Source organism: Nicotiana tabacum, unplaced genomic scaffold, assembly GCF_000715075.1.
Source record: "Nicotiana tabacum cultivar K326 unplaced genomic scaffold, ASM71507v2 Un00336, whole genome shotgun sequence".
In the NCBI taxonomy this organism is placed as follows: Eukaryota; Viridiplantae; Streptophyta; class Magnoliopsida; order Solanales; family Solanaceae; genus Nicotiana; species Nicotiana tabacum.
In genome coordinates this window covers 1-20,861 of record NW_027438573.1, presented here as the reverse complement: position 1 = coordinate 20,861, position 20,861 = coordinate 1, and the positions used below count along the sequence as shown (strand labels likewise).

The following is a 20,861-nucleotide window of genomic DNA, read 5'->3' as shown; positions in this document are numbered from 1 at the left end:
ACTACGGATATTCATGTTTAAAACTAATTAGGTACCACAACTACGCCACGGGAACCGTACCCGTAATTGCGATGATCATATTGCATGTCTAAAGCAAACTACAAATGCTCATCAATATTAACGGCCTAGGCATACTCCGAACAATCGAAACAGTAGGATAATTACAACACAAATAAAAGGAAATTGAGTGACAATAACATGTTGACTTCTTAATTTACCCCATTTTTCCACAATCCAACAAACACACTTTAAGGCTGAAACAAACAAATGGCTTATAACTGGACATTCATCAAATGCCATCACGTAATAAATGAACCAAGCACCAATAAGTACATCAGGGGAATTAATTAAACTAAGGAATATAGTAGTACCAAATTAGGAAAGGAAAGAGAAATGGACCCCAATTCACCATAAATACAACAAACGAATAAGTAAATAAGTAACAGAGATGGGGAAATGTACTTGTTCCAGTGAATATATCCCTGATAGCAATAGAAATAGTCAGCCACTACTCTATATTTGACTCTTAAAATTCCGATGAGAACCAGCAGATCTCACGCAGTGATTTCAGGTTCTTCAGCAAATGCATTTGACTACACAGCTCCAAATGCAGTACACAACTCCACTCATTTCCTTTTTCCGGCAGAAATTAATCAAATAAAATATGGAATTAAAAACAAATGAAGCTCCATAGCAATAGAACAACAACAAGAAATTGTGTAATGACAACGCAAATAAACGGACAACGAGCGGCAATTCCACCGCTCCAAAATAGCTTTTTATATATGAAATTTTATGAACAGCAGTAGTAAGACTTTAAAATAGCCAAATAAAGGCCGAAAATAACTTCAAATGGGTGTTCAGCTACTAATTGCAGGAGAAACAACCGCAAACAGCTCCGACTTCTATTTGTAAGGAAGATCAACAGCAATAACAACTAGATCACAAATCCACAACTCTGAACCAGATAACCCAACAGATTCGACAACTTCAACAGTAATAAGACTTCAACAAGTCCTAAACATCGACGAGCATAAACTCGAACCCCGACGACACAATAGACTTTGGACTCGACCTTTTTGAATTCCTTTTTAAATTCAGCTGAAGGAAACAACCATTTACCGATTTTTGGTGACTGTTTGGGGTTAATTTAATGGCTGCTTTGACTGGTTTTGGGGTGGAGACGAAGAGACAAGGGGGATTAGGGTGTGTAAGGGTTGAAGAAGATGAAGACATGACGCGCGGGGGGGGGGGGGGGGTCTCTCTGGTTGTTGATTTGTGAAGAAGAAGACGAACGGGAGGGTCTCTTTTTCAAAAAGCTGCGATGATTCTCTCATCTCCCCTTTTTAGTGTATTAGGCGTTACCTAATATAGGTCTTGGTTTAATGTGTATTTTTTGTGTATTTTGCCAATTAGTCCCTAGGTATTTTTGTGTTAAGTCCTTAGGGTCTTTTTATTTATTTTTTGTTCCAAAGAAGACTCTAGAAGGGTTCATAGGATTAGCTTAATGGGTATTGGATATTGAGCTTAAGGAATGGGCTAGAACTTGGGCCTTTATGACTAGCTATGTTTAAAATTAACTTAATTAACTAAAAGTCTATCCATATAGCAATATTATCAAAAATATTAATTAGCCCTACTTAAGTAAAAATAATTATTAAAATAAAGACTGACCGTTAAAACAAAACTATTTTTTGGTATTTTTAGAGATTAAAAATGACTGCAAAACATTAATGAAACTATTTTTTTATAATTTTCATTTTCTTGTAATAAAATAAAGTGAAAGAGTCAAAATTAGTTAAAATAACGCTATTAGGCCTAAATTAAATATTTATATGCTAAAATATAAAAAATCTTGGGGAGGGTCAAAAATCACATGTCTACAGCTGCCCCTCTTTGACTGGAAACGCGAAGAGTTTTCAGACAAAGAACGACTAGACAGGTTTTTTGACCCGACCCTTATTTGGAGAGTCTAAAGCTAAGAGAAAAGGGGAATGTGACCGAGCCCTAGTATCTGAGCTGCCTACATATCCTTGGCTATAAAGGAATCAGGTTAGGTGTAGTTCAGAAGTGAGTGAGATGATGGAGTATGCCGAGGTGGAGAGCCAGTCAAGGTGCCGTTCCGCTGAGGTTTCGGTCCGTGATCTCGTTATTACATCAAAAATGAAAAATGAAAAAAACTAATTAAGCCTATCAGCTACGAGTTACAAGATTCCTATCTATGAGTCTTGGTTGGTTCTTCATACGGACTCTGATCTAAATCTTGATGTTTGTTAGCTGTAGGTGTTGGTTCAATCTTCTTCAGATTTTTAAGATCAAGACAGGACATGCAGAGCTTTTGACTTCAATTATGTCTTGAGCAGTCCACATCTTTTATCCGCTTCTGCACTTTAGATTCACTTTTTTTCTTTTATTTTGAGGCTTCTTTTTTGTTATCTCAGACCCCTATCGACCCGCATTTTTTAGGCGAGCTTCTGCTACTTCTAACTTGAATCGGCTTCTGAAATGATTTCCCTTGTTCTCCAGGTGGGCGCCTGATTGCTGAACTTGACCTGTCTTCTTTCGAAACTTGAACCGTTTTCCCTTGTTCTCCAAGTGGGCGCCTGATTGCTGTACTTGAACTGCTTTCCTTTGAAACTGATTTCCCTTGAAACTTAAACTGCTTTCTTTTGAAACTGCTTTTCCTTGAAACTTGAACTGTCTTTCTTTGTTCTCCAGGTGGACGCCTGATTACAACAAAATAGACAAAACAAAAGAAATTTTCCTGCCCTAGTTTGATTTTGGGAACATCTGTGAGTGTTGACAAAACTATAAATCACCTGCGCTATTGATGAATGATGCAATGATGAGAGTAAAATTAATGACTCGACTAGGATGTGCGTCTCCTAAACGTGATTGAGCTTGCGGAAAACTATAAACTAAGCTTGACTAAAGTAAAAACTGACCCTATTCTCCAGATGGGGTCCCCCTGATTTCAGGAAAACTAAACATTGATAATCTTAAAAACAAAATGACTCCCCTTTTTTCAAATCCAGACTTTTTTTTAAAATTATTATCCTAGGAGAAAATTCATCGGATTAGGTTTTATATCTTAGGAGAAAGATTCATCGGACCAAGATTTTGATTCTAGGAGAAAGTTCATCAGACTAGGTCTCTTTTCTACTTCTTTTTTGGTATCTTAGGAGAAAGGTTCATCAGACTAAGATTTCTATCCTAGGAGAAAGTTCATCAGACTAGGTATTCTATCTTAGGAGAAAGATTTATCAGACTAAGATTTTGATCCTAGGAGAAAGTTCATCAGACTAGATCTCTTTTTGGTATCTTAGGAAAAAGATTCATCAGACTAAGATTTTTATCCTAGGAGAAAGTTCATCAGACTAGGTTTTCTATCTTAGGAGAAAGATTCATCAGACTAAGATGGGTCTTCTATCTTAGGAGAAAGATTCATCAGACTAAGATGTTTATCCTAGGAGAAAGTTCATCGGACTAGGTTCCCTTTTTTGTTATCTTAGGAGAAAGATTCATCAGACTAAGATTTATATTGGGAGGAAAATCCGTCAGACTGAGACTTTTTATCCTAGGAGGAAAAATGTGAAGATCAATGACAAGATTTTATGCACAACAGCAAGACAAATAAAGGAAAAGATTTGAGAAACTTCCCTTTTTTAGACTCTCCTCGTCTTTTCTTTTTCTTCTTTTTTTTTCATCATTTTTTTTGAATCACTTTCCTTGCACCGCTTTGTTCCTGTTTCATACAAAGAAAAATTTGTCAATTTTGAAAATGGTGGTCGGTTTGTGGCCTTGAGTCTTGGGCAGCTTGGCTTCTGCTCAATAAGCTTGAGTCGGCTTCAAGAGACTTTTTCTTTGCATCAACCCTAATTGTTTCACACCTAATATCATTTGTATTTGCGGCTCAATTAGCCTTATCTCAACTGGAGATCTTTGCCTAGGTGACCCTTTCCGATATCTTGAATGACTTTCTGATTTTTGAGCAATTTGTCTGTCAAAGAGAATCACCAGTTATCTTTCTTGCGCTAAGTAGGCTGAGAAGAGTCTTTTTGGGGAAGCCTTTGCATGAATCCTCAAAGCATGTTGGTAGTAACAACTGAGTGTGTTGGCCAAATTTACTTTATGCAACTGAAAAGCTGGTAGCAGATTTTGAAATCTTTTCTTGCTTGTTTTGAGAAGGACTGACTCAAAGTGAAGGACATAATGATGCCAAGAAACAATATTAACAAGAAATGCCCCTCTCGGGAAGGACAGTGGAAGAGTTTTGTTTTTCTTTTTTTTTTCCAATAACTAGCGTTAATGACCATGACATGCATTTTGGACTTAAAGACCGATCTACCAAACTAATCCAATCTTCTTTTTTACCATTTTATGACCTTTGAAGTTGGTCTTGTTTGCGTCAATTCTTCGCATCAGCTTCACAACTCACTTTCGACTAGTGGTGCCCCGAGGGATTTTCACCAACAAGTCTCTCTCATTTATTCATCTCTACTTACCATCGCCTTACTGTGCCCGTAAGAGTTTTCACTAGTAAGACTCTCTCATTTTTCTTTTTCTTACTTTTTGTGAGTAACTTGATAGTGTTATATGTCGTGTGACAACCGTTGCTCATTGCATGCTTCTCTTGGCATTCTTGAAGGCATATCGGGAGGTATTTATTTGGAAGGTTTTTGGATAGGGTTGGACAAAAGACCGACATGAGGCTAAAAACAAACTAAAGATGACGTGGTTGTATACTTAAAACTTTTGGAATCAACTCTTTTAAAAATGAAATAAAATCTTTGCCCCAGTTTCAGATACTGAGGGTTTTTGGATTTTTCTATTTTTTTTCTTTTTCTTCTAAACTTTTATTTAGTTGGACCGAACCGTGAGGCTGGTTACATATCCTTTTTTAAGGAATCAGGTCGAACGTAGTTCAAACATCTGAACTAACTAATTTTTTTTCATTTTTCTTTCTGTTGTTTTTTCTTTTCTTTTCTTTCTTTTTCTTTTGTTTTCAAAACAAGTTGCCCCAGCTCCTATTTTTAGGGCATGGACCTTTGACAAATCTTTTCTTTTTCTGAACTTTCTAAGAATTGCCCCAGATTATACTCTTGAGACATGAATTTTTTTTTGACTCTAAACTTGATTCCAAAAGAGAGTAGTCAAAGAAAATAACACATGCTCAAATGGGGTAACAAATGGTATAAAGTGTTTGGGTAGCAGAAAAAGGGCCTCCCAGCCTCGAGAACGCCAAACATATTATCTTTTCTCGATCACAGCATTGACGAATATGTCTGTCTTCTTGGTGTGTCGTGGTCACAAGACACTTTCCATCCCTTAATGTCAAACTTTCCAACATGCTTCAATTGATTCTTCCTCAACCCGAACTTCACAATGATTTTGAAGGTAAAGATTCTTAACCTCCACGAGTCTGACTATTTTAGTTCCACTTGAATTTTACTCGGGCTTATTTTTAAGGTATTTCAACTCCTTTTCATCATCAAAAAGTGTTTTTTTCTCAGTTGTCCAATTCAAGATTAAATCAATTTTCAAAGATCTGGCCGAAAATTCCGCATGCATGTCATGTCATTAAGACTAACGGGAAAAGAACTAATCATGGAGCGACACAAAAGGACAATCTGTATTTCATTAAGTAAACAACAAGACAAACAACCTAAAATTCGAGTTACAACCCTCAATAACCCGGCTAATGAAAATAGCAACAGAACAGAAAGACAAGACTTACACAAACAGAATAAAGGGATAGAAAGGTTTGACTCAATAAAATAAATAAAATCTGGATCACAACCCTGAAATAACCTAGATAAGAGAAAAAACATCAAAACAAACTACCAAGATTCCTTCCTAGTGAGGAGGGAATGACTTTTCAATTGCTAAGCTTGACATTTAGACACAAATTTTCTCATCAGGATCAACAGAGCCTTCTCCAATTTCAAAATCATTAACTTCAGTTAGCAAATTCCCGAGAGGATTCTCATACTACCTGTCACCACGTATCATCCCCACAAAGTGTGCATCATCATGTAAAGGTAAAGGATTCTGCGCGATATTCTGGGTGTCACTGTCTTGGATCACAATCAAGTTTTCCTAGATCATCCTTTCTATTTCTCTTTTCAAATCCCGACAGTTTTCAACATTGTGCCCTTGGGCATTGGAATGGTATTCACATCTTTTAGAAGGGTCAAAGCTTCTCGCATGTGGGTCCACATGATTTGGAGGAATAGGTGTAATCATGTCATAATGCTTTAACTTCTCAAATAAGCTTGCATAGGACTCTCCTATTGGTGTAAAATTATCTTTCAACCTTTGTTCCCCTTTATACCTCTGGCTTGGATGTGGGTTATAGGGCACCTGAAAATTTTGTGGAGGCTGTTGGAGATTTCGTGATGCTCATGCTCACCTTCTGGGGTGTTTTGGTGGCTGGACAACATACTGAGGTGGAGCGACAGAGTATTGAGGGTTCTGAGGTGGATAATACTGCTCAGGGGAGTCATGGAAAACTTGAGGAGGTTGCTCATACCTTCGAGATGTTCTTCTGGGACCTCTTCTCGACCCTGATGTCATCATGATTTCTTCAACCTTCTCATTTGTGTCACTAAAATTATCAGACTCAACCCGGACAACCTGAGTCACGGCTTTAAAAACTCCTTGACTTATAATTTTGCCTGTCTTAAGACCATTCTATACCATTTCTCCCATTTTGATTGCTTCCGAGAAGGATTTGCCAACTGCGGACATCATGTTTTGAAAGTAATCTGGCTCTTGCGCTTGAAGTAAGACAATGATTAGCTCGTGATCATCCATGGGTGGCTTAACTCGAGCTGCTTGCTCTTTCCATTTAATGGCATATTCCGTGAAACTTTCACTTGGTTTCTTCTTCAGGTTTGAAAGGGAAATGCGGTCTGGGGCAATGTCGATGTTGTATTGGAACTGATTGACAAAGGCCTGTGCCATATCATTCCAGACGTACCAACGAGATGTGTCTTGATCCAAAAACCATTCGAATGCTACTCCCGTAAGGCTTTCCCCAAAATAAGCTATTAACAATTCTTCATTTCTTCCTGCACCTCTTATTGATTGCAATAACTTTTCAGGTGGGCTATCGGGGAACATACATAGATCTTTGAAGGCAACACTCTTTTGACCTGCCAACCCTTGCATGTTTTTCAACCATTGTTCTAAGCTTTTCACTCTTTGGGTCATTTCTTCCTGTACCATCTTTTGGGCAGGCTTCTCAATGTTTACAGGAAGATCAAAGGAGTACGAGTGGTACTGCTCTTGCTGTGTAGCAAATTGTGACTCATGACGAGGCTGTCCTTGACCACTGGCCCATGCTTGACACATTTCGGTCATTTGTTGTTTCAGTATTCTATTTTTCTCAAACATAGTAGACTCTTGTTAAACCCTCTGAACCTGAGTCTCTTGAGCACTTGTAACAACTTCGATGTCAGTTATCATTTTTCCTTGGATCTTGTGTTTCCAGCTTACCACAAACCGACCACCTCAACTTTCTTCACAATTCAGAACAAAACATGTTAGAATGGACTCAGTCGGTCCTTATTATTATCAATATCTTTTCATTTCTTCATTTTTTTCATTTCTTTTTTTAATGGTGATCGAACCTGATTTGGGTTGCCTACGTATCATGTGGGAACATGAATCAGATCTTGCGTAGTTCGGGAAGATCAGGAATAAAGTAAATAAACCAACCTTTTTTTTGGATTTTGAACTTTTCGAAAGAAAGACATATAAAGAAGAAAGAATATATTTTTTGGATTTTGATTTTTGTTCAGCATTTTTGCAAAGAAAGACTTCTAAAGAAGAAAGATCTTTTTTCCTTTTTTTTGAATTTCGACTTTTATTGTTTTTTTCTGGAATTTCGATTGAAAAACTTCTAAAGAAGAAAGAAAAATATTTTTGCATTTATGGATTTTTATTCTGAAGTTAGGAAAGAAGTACTTCTAAAGAAAGAGAAAGTATTTTTGAATCTTGAATTTTCTTTTCAATTTTCGAAAGAAGAATGAAAATATTTTTGTATTTTTTTATTTTGAGAAGCAACTAAAAGAAAATATTTTTTGTATTTTTAAAAGTTGGAGTCTCAAAGAAAAACTTTTCTAAAGAAGGAAGTAAAAGATTTTTTTTTGGATTTTTGGAAATTGGAGGCCGGAACTGATGAGGTTTGCCTACGTATCTCACATCCGGTGAGAATCAGACCCGCGTAGTTCTGCCAGTTTTGACGGAACAGAAAAACATGACACTTGAAAATTTTGGCTCGTTTTGAAATGACTTTTTTTTTCTTCAGAATTTTGGCAGATTTTCAGAATTTTCTAAATACCTACCTCTCACTTTTTGTTTCCTTTTTTCTTCTTTCTCCTCTTTTTTCAATTTTTTTTTTTCAATTTTCTTTTTTTTTTCAATTTTCTTTCCCTATTTTAGAAGCCGGTCAACATGCAATCTGAAACAAATAGATGCGCGAGTAGCACGTAAGATGCATCAGGATGATTTTTTTTTTAATTTGGGTACACCTGTCCTAGACGGACCTAACCCCTGTGTTGGGTCCCCAAAGTCAAATGCACGTGATGCAAGCAAGCGTTCCTACTAGGGATACGACATGAGGCTGTGTTATACTAGGTTTAAAACCCTGGGTGTATTGTTCTAGACCTGGCTTACCCGAGCGGACAGCTCGAGCCGGGGGAGGGGGGTAGCGTACCAGGAATACAGAAGCTTCACCGGTTTTGCAACTTGTCTGAACCTCGTTCTAAAATTGGGATATGACTCTAACAGAAAAGAAGTCACACGAAGTGCACACTTCCCAGATGATTTAGAAGACTCAGAGAGAAGAAGGGTTTCGTAACAATTTATATACAGTTCAAGCAAAATCAAAGTGATAAAAAGCGGCATTAGCACATTAGACTCAAAATATGTAAAAATCAGATAACAAATAAAAGCCAATCATAACAGCTATTCTAAGCTCGAATTCTGAACCCTAAACCAAAAGTTCTGGGTTCTTTTCCCCAGCAGAGTCGCCAGAGCTGTCACACCTCTTTTTTCACCCCGAGGGGATATAAAGGGAGTTTTTTCCAATTTAAGTGACAATCGAAACGGGATTATTTTACTAAAAATTCAGAGTCACCACTTGGGATAATTTATGGTGTCCCAAGTCACCGGTTCAAATCCCGAATTGAGGAAAGATTGACTCTGTTTTACAGTCCGCGAACACAGAAATCCGGGTAAGGAATTCTGTTAACCCGGGAGAAGGTGTTAGGCATTCCCGAGTTCCGTGGTTCTAACACGGTTGCTCAACTGTTACAATTGGCCTATTATCTAATTTTAGTACATGTTTTAGCCTATGTGCCTTTTAACTTATTAAACCGCTCTTAATTATTTTTAGGAAGATTCAACGTTATTTAAAACATGCATTGAACTACGTCATATGAAATGCACCCGCGGTTCGCGACACGTTCTATTTAACGTTGTTAAGATTTGAATTTGGGTCACATGAAATGCACACCCGAGTTTAAGGAAATTAATTTAAATAGCGCGCCTAAAACAACTACACACTTTCAAATTTGCGAGGGCCATGGAAATTCAACTAATGGTACACCTCGATTTCTAAAGAGTTAAAATTAACTAAATGAGGGCCATGAGTTATTTAATGAAAATGGCACACCTCAAATTATTAAAGGAAAAACATTTCAATTAAATGAACTACGGATATTCATGTTTAAAACTAATTAGGTACCACAACTACGCCACAGGAACTGTACCCGTAATTGCGATGATCATATTGCATGCCTAAAGCAAACTACAAATGCTCATCAATATTAACTGCTTAGGCATACTCCGAACAATCGAAACAGTAGGATAATTACAACGTAAATAAAAGGAAATTGAGTGACAATAACATGCTGAATTCTTAATTTACTCCATTTTTCCACAATCCAACAAACACACTTTAAGGCTGAAACAAACAAATGGCTTATAACTGGACATTCATCAATTGCCATCACGTAATAAACGAACCAAGCACCAATAAGTACATCAGGGGAATTAATTAAACTAAGGAATATAGTAGTACCAAATTAGGAAAGGAAAGAGAAATGGACCCCAATTCACCATAAATACAACAAATGAATAAGTAAATAAGTAACAGAGATGAGGAAATGTACCTGTTCCAGCGAATATCTCCTTGATAGCAGTAGAAATAGTCAGCCACTACTCTATATTTGACTCCCAAAATTCCGATGAGAACCAGCAGATCTCACGCAGTGATTTCGGGTTCTTCAGCAAATGTATTTGACTACACAGATCCAAATACAGTACACAACTCCAGTCATTTCCTTTTCCCGACAGAAATTAATCAAATAAAATATGGAATTAAAAACAAATGAAGCTCCATAGCAATAGAACAACAACAAGAAATTGTGTAATGACAACGCAAATAAACGGACAACGAGCGGCAATTCCACCGCTCCAAAATAGCTTTTTATATATGAAATTTTATGAACAGCAGTAGTAAGACTTTAAAATAGCCAAATAAAGGCCGAAAATAACTTCAAATGGGTGTTCAGCTACTAATTGCAGGAGAAACAACCGCAAACAGCTCCGACTTCTATTTGTAAGGAAGATCAACAGCAATAACAACTAGATCACAAATCCACAACTCTGAACCAGATAACCCAACAGATTCGACAACTTCAACAGTAATAAGACTTCAACAAGTCCTAAACATCGACGAGCATAAACTCGAACCCCGACGACACAATAGACTTTGGACTCGACCTTTTTGAATTCCTTTTTAAATTCAGCTGAAGGAAACAACCATTTACCGATTTTTGGTGACTGTTTGGGGTTAATTTAATGGCTGCTTTGACTGGTTTTGGGGTGGAGACGAAGAGACAAGGGGGATTAGGGTGTGTAAGGGTTGAAGAAGATGAAGACATGACGCGCGGGGGGGGGGGGGGGGTCTCTCTGGTTGTTGATTTGTGAAGAAGAAGACGAACGGGAGGGTCTCTTTTTCAAAAAGCTGCGATGATTCTCTCATCTCCCCTTTTTAGTGTATTAGGCGTTACCTAATATAGGTCTTGGTTTAATGTGTATTTTTTGTGTATTTTGCCAATTAGTCCCTAGGTATTTTTGTGTTAAGTCCTTAGGGTCTTTTTATTTATTTTTTGTTCCAAAGAAGACTCTAGAAGGGTTCATAGGATTAGCTTAATGGGTATTGGATATTGAGCTTAAGGAATGGGCTAGAACTTGGGCCTTTATGACTAGCTATGTTTAAAATTAACTTAATTAACTAAAAGTCTATCCATATAGCAATATTATCAAAAATATTAATTAGCCCTACTTAAGTAAAAATAATTATTAAAATAAAGACTGACCGTTAAAACAAAACTATTTTTTGGTATTTTTAGAGATTAAAAATGACTGCAAAACATTAATGAAACTATTTTTTTATAATTTTCATTTTCTTGTAATAAAATAAAGTGAAAGAGTCAAAATTAGTTAAAATAACGCTATTAGGCCTAAATTAAATATTTATATGCTAAAATATAAAAAATCTTGGGGAGGGTCAAAAATCACATGTCTACAGCTGCCCCTCTTTGACTGGAAACGCGAAGAGTTTTCAGACAAAGAACGACTAGACAGGTTTTTTGACCCGACCCTTATTTGGAGAGTCTAAAGCTAAGAGAAAAGGGGAATGTGACCGAGCCCTAGTATCTGAGCTGCCTACATATCCTTGGCTATAAAGGAATCAGGTTAGGTGTAGTTCAGAAGTGAGTGAGATGATGGAGTATGCCGAGGTGGAGAGCCAGTCAAGGTGCCGTTCCGCTGAGGTTTCGGTCCGTGATCTCGTTATTACATCAAAAATGAAAAATGAAAAAAACTAATTAAGCCTATCAGCTACGAGTTACAAGATTCCTATCTATGAGTCTTGGTTGGTTCTTCATACGGACTCTGATCTAAATCTTGATGTTTGTTAGCTGTAGGTGTTGGTTCAATCTTCTTCAGATTTTTAAGATCAAGACAGGACATGCAGAGCTTTTGACTTCAATTATGTCTTGAGCAGTCCACATCTTTTATCCGCTTCTGCACTTTAGATTCACTTTTTTTCTTTTATTTTGAGGCTTCTTTTTTGTTATCTCAGACCCCTATCGACCCGCATTTTTTAGGCGAGCTTCTGCTACTTCTAACTTGAATCGGCTTCTGAAATGATTTCCCTTGTTCTCCAGGTGGGCGCCTGATTGCTGAACTTGACCTGTCTTCTTTCGAAACTTGAACCGTTTTCCCTTGTTCTCCAAGTGGGCGCCTGATTGCTGTACTTGAACTGCTTTCCTTTGAAACTGATTTCCCTTGAAACTTAAACTGCTTTCTTTTGAAACTGCTTTTCCTTGAAACTTGAACTGTCTTTCTTTGTTCTCCAGGTGGACGCCTGATTACAACAAAATAGACAAAACAAAAGAAATTTTCCTGCCCTAGTTTGATTTTGGGAACATCTGTGAGTGTTGACAAAACTATAAATCACCTGCGCTATTGATGAATGATGCAATGATGAGAGTAAAATTAATGACTCGACTAGGATGTGCGTCTCCTAAACGTGATTGAGCTTGCGGAAAACTATAAACTAAGCTTGACTAAAGTAAAAACTGACCCTATTCTCCAGATGGGGTCCCCCTGATTTCAGGAAAACTAAACATTGATAATCTTAAAAACAAAATGACTCCCCTTTTTTCAAATCCAGACTTTTTTTTAAAATTATTATCCTAGGAGAAAATTCATCGGATTAGGTTTTATATCTTAGGAGAAAGATTCATCGGACCAAGATTTTGATTCTAGGAGAAAGTTCATCAGACTAGGTCTCTTTTCTACTTCTTTTTTGGTATCTTAGGAGAAAGGTTCATCAGACTAAGATTTCTATCCTAGGAGAAAGTTCATCAGACTAGGTATTCTATCTTAGGAGAAAGATTTATCAGACTAAGATTTTGATCCTAGGAGAAAGTTCATCAGACTAGATCTCTTTTTGGTATCTTAGGAAAAAGATTCATCAGACTAAGATTTTTATCCTAGGAGAAAGTTCATCAGACTAGGTTTTCTATCTTAGGAGAAAGATTCATCAGACTAAGATGGGTCTTCTATCTTAGGAGAAAGATTCATCAGACTAAGATGTTTATCCTAGGAGAAAGTTCATCGGACTAGGTTCCCTTTTTTGTTATCTTAGGAGAAAGATTCATCAGACTAAGATTTATATTGGGAGGAAAATCCGTCAGACTGAGACTTTTTATCCTAGGAGGAAAAATGTGAAGATCAATGACAAGATTTTATGCACAACAGCAAGACAAATAAAGGAAAAGATTTGAGAAACTTCCCTTTTTTAGACTCTCCTCGTCTTTTCTTTTTCTTCTTTTTTTTTCATCATTTTTTTTGAATCACTTTCCTTGCACCGCTTTGTTCCTGTTTCATACAAAGAAAAATTTGTCAATTTTGAAAATGGTGGTCGGTTTGTGGCCTTGAGTCTTGGGCAGCTTGGCTTCTGCTCAATAAGCTTGAGTCGGCTTCAAGAGACTTTTTCTTTGCATCAACCCTAATTGTTTCACACCTAATATCATTTGTATTTGCGGCTCAATTAGCCTTATCTCAACTGGAGATCTTTGCCTAGGTGACCCTTTCCGATATCTTGAATGACTTTCTGATTTTTGAGCAATTTGTCTGTCAAAGAGAATCACCAGTTATCTTTCTTGCGCTAAGTAGGCTGAGAAGAGTCTTTTTGGGGAAGCCTTTGCATGAATCCTCAAAGCATGTTGGTAGTAACAACTGAGTGTGTTGGCCAAATTTACTTTATGCAACTGAAAAGCTGGTAGCAGATTTTGAAATCTTTTCTTGCTTGTTTTGAGAAGGACTGACTCAAAGTGAAGGACATAATGATGCCAAGAAACAATATTAACAAGAAATGCCCCTCTCGGGAAGGACAGTGGAAGAGTTTTGTTTTTCTTTTTTTTTTCCAATAACTAGCGTTAATGACCATGACATGCATTTTGGACTTAAAGACCGATCTACCAAACTAATCCAATCTTCTTTTTTACCATTTTATGACCTTTGAAGTTGGTCTTGTTTGCGTCAATTCTTCGCATCAGCTTCACAACTCACTTTCGACTAGTGGTGCCCCGAGGGATTTTCACCAACAAGTCTCTCTCATTTATTCATCTCTACTTACCATCGCCTTACTGTGCCCGTAAGAGTTTTCACTAGTAAGACTCTCTCATTTTTCTTTTTCTTACTTTTTGTGAGTAACTTGATAGTGTTATATGTCGTGTGACAACCGTTGCTCATTGCATGCTTCTCTTGGCATTCTTGAAGGCATATCGGGAGGTATTTATTTGGAAGGTTTTTGGATAGGGTTGGACAAAAGACCGACATGAGGCTAAAAACAAACTAAAGATGACGTGGTTGTATACTTAAAACTTTTGGAATCAACTCTTTTAAAAATGAAATAAAATCTTTGCCCCAGTTTCAGATACTGAGGGTTTTTGGATTTTTCTATTTTTTTTCTTTTTCTTCTAAACTTTTATTTAGTTGGACCGAACCGTGAGGCTGGTTACATATCCTTTTTTAAGGAATCAGGTCGAACGTAGTTCAAACATCTGAACTAACTAATTTTTTTTCATTTTTCTTTCTGTTGTTTTTTCTTTTCTTTTCTTTCTTTTTCTTTTGTTTTCAAAACAAGTTGCCCCAGCTCCTATTTTTAGGGCATGGACCTTTGACAAATCTTTTCTTTTTCTGAACTTTCTAAGAATTGCCCCAGATTATACTCTTGAGACATGAATTTTTTTTTGACTCTAAACTTGATTCCAAAAGAGAGTAGTCAAAGAAAATAACACATGCTCAAATGGGGTAACAAATGGTATAAAGTGTTTGGGTAGCAGAAAAAGGGCCTCCCAGCCTCGAGAACGCCAAACATATTATCTTTTCTCGATCACAGCATTGACGAATATGTCTGTCTTCTTGGTGTGTCGTGGTCACAAGACACTTTCCATCCCTTAATGTCAAACTTTCCAACATGCTTCAATTGATTCTTCCTCAACCCGAACTTCACAATGATTTTGAAGGTAAAGATTCTTAACCTCCACGAGTCTGACTATTTTAGTTCCACTTGAATTTTACTCGGGCTTATTTTTAAGGTATTTCAACTCCTTTTCATCATCAAAAAGTGTTTTTTTCTCAGTTGTCCAATTCAAGATTAAATCAATTTTCAAAGATCTGGCCGAAAATTCCGCATGCATGTCATGTCATTAAGACTAACGGGAAAAGAACTAATCATGGAGCGACACAAAAGGACAATCTGTATTTCATTAAGTAAACAACAAGACAAACAACCTAAAATTCGAGTTACAACCCTCAATAACCCGGCTAATGAAAATAGCAACAGAACAGAAAGACAAGACTTACACAAACAGAATAAAGGGATAGAAAGGTTTGACTCAATAAAATAAATAAAATCTGGATCACAACCCTGAAATAACCTAGATAAGAGAAAAAACATCAAAACAAACTACCAAGATTCCTTCCTAGTGAGGAGGGAATGACTTTTCAATTGCTAAGCTTGACATTTAGACACAAATTTTCTCATCAGGATCAACAGAGCCTTCTCCAATTTCAAAATCATTAACTTCAGTTAGCAAATTCCCGAGAGGATTCTCATACTACCTGTCACCACGTATCATCCCCACAAAGTGTGCATCATCATGTAAAGGTAAAGGATTCTGCGCGATATTCTGGGTGTCACTGTCTTGGATCACAATCAAGTTTTCCTAGATCATCCTTTCTATTTCTCTTTTCAAATCCCGACAGTTTTCAACATTGTGCCCTTGGGCATTGGAATGGTATTCACATCTTTTAGAAGGGTCAAAGCTTCTCGCATGTGGGTCCACATGATTTGGAGGAATAGGTGTAATCATGTCATAATGCTTTAACTTCTCAAATAAGCTTGCATAGGACTCTCCTATTGGTGTAAAATTATCTTTCAACCTTTGTTCCCCCTTATACCTCTGGCTTGGATGTGGGTTATAGGGCACCTGAAAATTTTGTGGAGGCTGTTGGAGATTTCGTGATGCTCATGCTCACCTTCTGGGGTGTTTTGGTGGCTGGACAACATACTGAGGTGGAGCGACAGAGTATTGAGGGTTCTGAGGTGGATAATACTGCTCAGGGGAGTCATGGAAAACTTGAGGAGGTTGCTCATACCTTCGAGATGTTCTTCTGGGACCTCTTCTCGACCCTGATGTCATCATGATTTCTTCAACCTTCTCATTTGTGTCACTAAAATTATCAGACTCAACCCGGACAACCTGAGTCACGGCTTTAAAAACTCCTTGACTTATAATTTTGCCTGTCTTAAGACCATTCTATACCATTTCTCCCATTTTGATTGCTTCCGAGAAGGATTTGCCAACTGCGGACATCATGTTTTGAAAGTAATCTGGCTCTTGCGCTTGAAGTAAGACAATGATTAGCTCGTGATCATCCATGGGTGGCTTAACTCGAGCTGCTTGCTCTTTCCATTTAATGGCATATTCCGTGAAACTTTCACTTGGTTTCTTCTTCAGGTTTGAAAGGGAAATGCGGTCTGGGGCAATGTCGATGTTGTATTGGAACTGATTGACAAAGGCCTGTGCCATATCATTCCAGACGTACCAACGAGATGTGTCTTGATCCAAAAACCATTCGAATGCTACTCCCGTAAGGCTTTCCCCAAAATAAGCTATTAACAATTCTTCATTTCTTCCTGCACCTCTTATTGATTGCAATAACTTTTCAGGTGGGCTATCGGGGAACATACATAGATCTTTGAAGGCAACACTCTTTTGACCTGCCAACCCTTGCATGTTTTTCAACCATTGTTCTAAGCTTTTCACTCTTTGGGTCATTTCTTCCTGTACCATCTTTTGGGCAGGCTTCTCAATGTTTACAGGAAGATCAAAGGAGTACGAGTGGTACTGCTCTTGCTGTGTAGCAAATTGTGACTCATGACGAGGCTGTCCTTGACCACTGGCCCATGCTTGACACATTTCGGTCATTTGTTGTTTCAGTATTCTATTTTTCTCAAACATAGTAGACTCTTGTTAAACCCTCTGAACCTGAGTCTCTTGAGCACTTGTAACAACTTCGATGTCAGTTATCATTTTTCCTTGGATCTTGTGTTTCCAGCTTACCACAAACCGACCACCTCAACTTTCTTCACAATTCAGAACAAAACATGTTAGAATGGACTCAGTCGGTCCTTATTATTATCAATATCTTTTCATTTCTTCATTTTTTTCATTTCTTTTTTTAATGGTGATCGAACCTGATTTGGGTTGCCTACGTATCATGTGGGAACATGAATCAGATCTTGCGTAGTTCGGGAAGATCAGGAATAAAGTAAATAAACCAACCTTTTTTTTGGATTTTGAACTTTTCGAAAGAAAGACATATAAAGAAGAAAGAATATATTTTTTGGATTTTGATTTTTGTTCAGCATTTTTGCAAAGAAAGACTTCTAAAGAAGAAAGATCTTTTTTCCTTTTTTTTGAATTTCGACTTTTATTGTTTTTTTCTGGAATTTCGATTGAAAAACTTCTAAAGAAGAAAGAAAAATATTTTTGCATTTATGGATTTTTATTCTGAAGTTAGGAAAGAAGTACTTCTAAAGAAAGAGAAAGTATTTTTGAATCTTGAATTTTCTTTTCAATTTTCGAAAGAAGAATGAAAATATTTTTGTATTTTTTTATTTTGAGAAGCAACTAAAAGAAAATATTTTTTGTATTTTTAAAAGTTGGAGTCTCAAAGAAAAACTTTTCTAAAGAAGGAAGTAAAAGATTTTTTTTTGGATTTTTGGAAATTGGAGGCCGGAACTGATGAGGTTTGCCTACGTATCTCACATCCGGTGAGAATCAGACCCGCGTAGTTCTGCCAGTTTTGACGGAACAGAAAAACATGACACTTGAAAATTTTGGCTCGTTTTGAAATGACTTTTTTTTTCTTCAGAATTTTGGCAGATTTTCAGAATTTTCTAAATACCTACCTCTCACTTTTTGTTTCCTTTTTTCTTCTTTCTCCTCTTTTTTCAATTTTTTTTTTTCAATTTTCTTTTTTTTTTCAATTTTCTTTCCCTATTTTAGAAGCCGGTCAACATGCAATCTGAAACAAATAGATGCGCGAGTAGCACGTAAGATGCATCAGGATGATTTTTTTTTTAATTTGGGTACACCTGTCCTAGACGGACCTAACCCCTGTGTTGGGTCCCCAAAGTCAAATGCACGTGATGCAAGCAAGCGTTCCTACTAGGGATACGACATGAGGCTGTGTTATACTAGGTTTAAAACCCTGGGTGTATTGTTCTAGACCTGGCTTACCCGAGCGGACAGCTCGAGCCGGGGGAGGGGGGTAGCGTACCAGGAATACAGAAGCTTCACCGGTTTTGCAACTTGTCTGAACCTCGTTCTAAAATTGGGATATGACTCTAACAGAAAAGAAGTCACACGAAGTGCACACTTCCCAGATGATTTAGAAGACTCAGAGAGAAGAAGGGTTTCGTAACAATTTATATACAGTTCAAGCAAAATCAAAGTGATAAAAAGCGGCATTAGCACATTAGACTCAAAATATGTAAAAATCAGATAACAAATAAAAGCCAATCATAACAGCTATTCTAAGCTCGAATTCTGAACCCTAAACCAAAAGTTCTGGGTTCTTTTCCCCAGCAGAGTCGCCAGAGCTGTCACACCTCTTTTTTCACCCCGAGGGGATATAAAGGGAGTTTTTTCCAATTTAAGTGACAATCGAAACGGGATTATTTTACTAAAAATTCAGAGTCACCACTTGGGATAATTTATGGTGTCCCAAGTCACCGGTTCAAATCCCGAATTGAGGAAAGATTGACTCTGTTTTACAGTCCGCGAACACAGAAATCCGGGTAAGGAATTCTGTTAACCCGGGAGAAGGTGTTAGGCATTCCCGAGTTCCGTGGTTCTAACACGGTTGCTCAACTGTTACAATTGGCCTATTATCTAATTTTAGTACATGTTTTAGCCTATGTGCCTTTTAACTTATTAAACCGCTCTTAATTATTTTTAGGAAGATTCAACGTTATTTAAAACATGCATTGAACTACGTCATATGAAATGCACCCGCGGTTCGCGACACGTTCTATTTAACGTTGTTAAGATTTGAATTTGGGTCACATGAAATGCACACCCGAGTTTAAGGAAATTAATTTAAATAGCGCGCCTAAAACAACTACACACTTTCAAATTTGCGAGGGCCATGGAAATTCAACTAATGGTACACCTCGATTTCTAAAGAGTTAAAATTAACTAAATGAGGGCCATGAGTTATTTAATGAAAATGGCACACCTCAAATTATTAAAGGAAAAACATTTCAATTAAATGAACTACGGATATTCATGTTTAAAACTAATTAGGTACCACAACTACGCCACAGGAACTGTACCCGTAATTGCGATGATCATATTGCATGCCTAAAGCAAACTACAAATGCTCATCAATATTAACTGCTTAGGCATACTCCGAACAATCGAAACAGTAGGATAATTACAACGTAAATAAAAGGAAATTGAGTGACAATAACATGCTGAATTCTTAATTTACTCCATTTTTCCACAATCCAACAAACACACTTTAAGGCTGAAACAAACAAATGGCTTATAACTGGACATTCATCAATTGCCATCACGTAATAAACGAACCAAGCACCAATAAGTACATCAGGGGAATTAATTAAACTAAGGAATATAGTAGTACCAAATTAGGAAAGGAAAGAGAAATGGACCCCAATTCACCATAAATACAACAAATGAATAAGTAAATAAGTAACAGAGATGAGGAAATGTACCTGTTCCAGCGAATATCTCCTTGATAGCAGTAGAAATAGTCAGCCACTACTCTATATTTGACTCCCAAAATTCCGATGAGAACCAGCAGATCTCACGCAGTGATTTCGGGTTCTTCAGCAAATGTATTTGACTACACAGATCCAAATACAGTACACAACTCCAGTCATTTCCTTTTCCCGACAGAAATTAATCAAATAAAGTATGGAATTAAAAACAAATGAAGTTCCATAGCAATAGAACAACAACGAGAAACTGTGTAATGACAACGCAAATCAACAGACAACGAGTGGCAATTCCACAGCTCCAAAACAGCTTTTTATATATGAAATTTTCTAGACAGCAGTAGTAAGACTTTAAAATAGCCAAATAAAGGCCGAAAATAACTTCAAATGGGTGTTCAGCTACTAATTGCAGGAGATACAACCACAAACAGCTCCGACTTCTATTTGTAAGGAAGATCAACAGCAATAGCAACTAGAGCATAAATCCACAGCTCTGAACCAGATAACCCAGCAGATTCGACAACTTCAACAGTAATGAGACTTCAACAAGTACAAAATATCGACGAGCAGAAACTCGAACCCCGACGACATAATAGACTTTGGACTCGACCTTTTCGAATTCCTTTTTAAATTCAGCTGAAGGAAACAACCATTTACCGATTTTTGGTGACTGTTTGGGGTTAATTTTATTGGTTGCTTTGATTGGTTTTGGGGTGGAGACGAAGAAACAAGGGGGATTAGGGTGCGTAAGGGTTGAAGAAGATGAAGACGTGAGGGGGGGGGGTCTCTCTGGTTGTTGATTTGTGAATAAGAAGACGAACGTGAGGGTCTCTTTTTCAAAAAGCTGCGCTAATTCTCTCATCTCCCCTTTTAGTGTATTAGGCGTTACCTAATATAGGTCTAGGTTTAATGTGTATTTTTTGTGTATTTTGCCAATTAGTCCCTAGGTATTTTTGTG

At 37.2% G+C, this 20,861-nt stretch overlaps 1 long non-coding RNA gene across 3 annotated transcripts; it reads right to left on the bottom strand.

Annotated features, from left to right (window-relative positions):
* Positions 1 to 208: 208 nt before the first annotated feature.
* On the bottom strand, positions 209 to 20,841 carry LOC142179088 (uncharacterized). Of its 3 annotated transcripts, none has more exons than XR_012707210.1 (3): positions 19,901 to 20,791; positions 10,182 to 17,242; positions 209 to 633 (listed from the first exon to the last, which is right to left on the bottom strand). It is a non-coding gene; the product is annotated as an uncharacterized LOC142179088 (long non-coding RNA). The 3 variants fall into 3 exon arrangements; XR_012707209.1 differs by lacking the exon at positions 209 to 633 and adding an exon at positions 741 to 7,523; XR_012707211.1 differs by lacking the exon at positions 209 to 633 and having other exon boundaries at positions 9,908 to 10,312; positions 19,901 to 20,841.
* Positions 20,842 to 20,861: the final 20 nt, after the last annotated feature.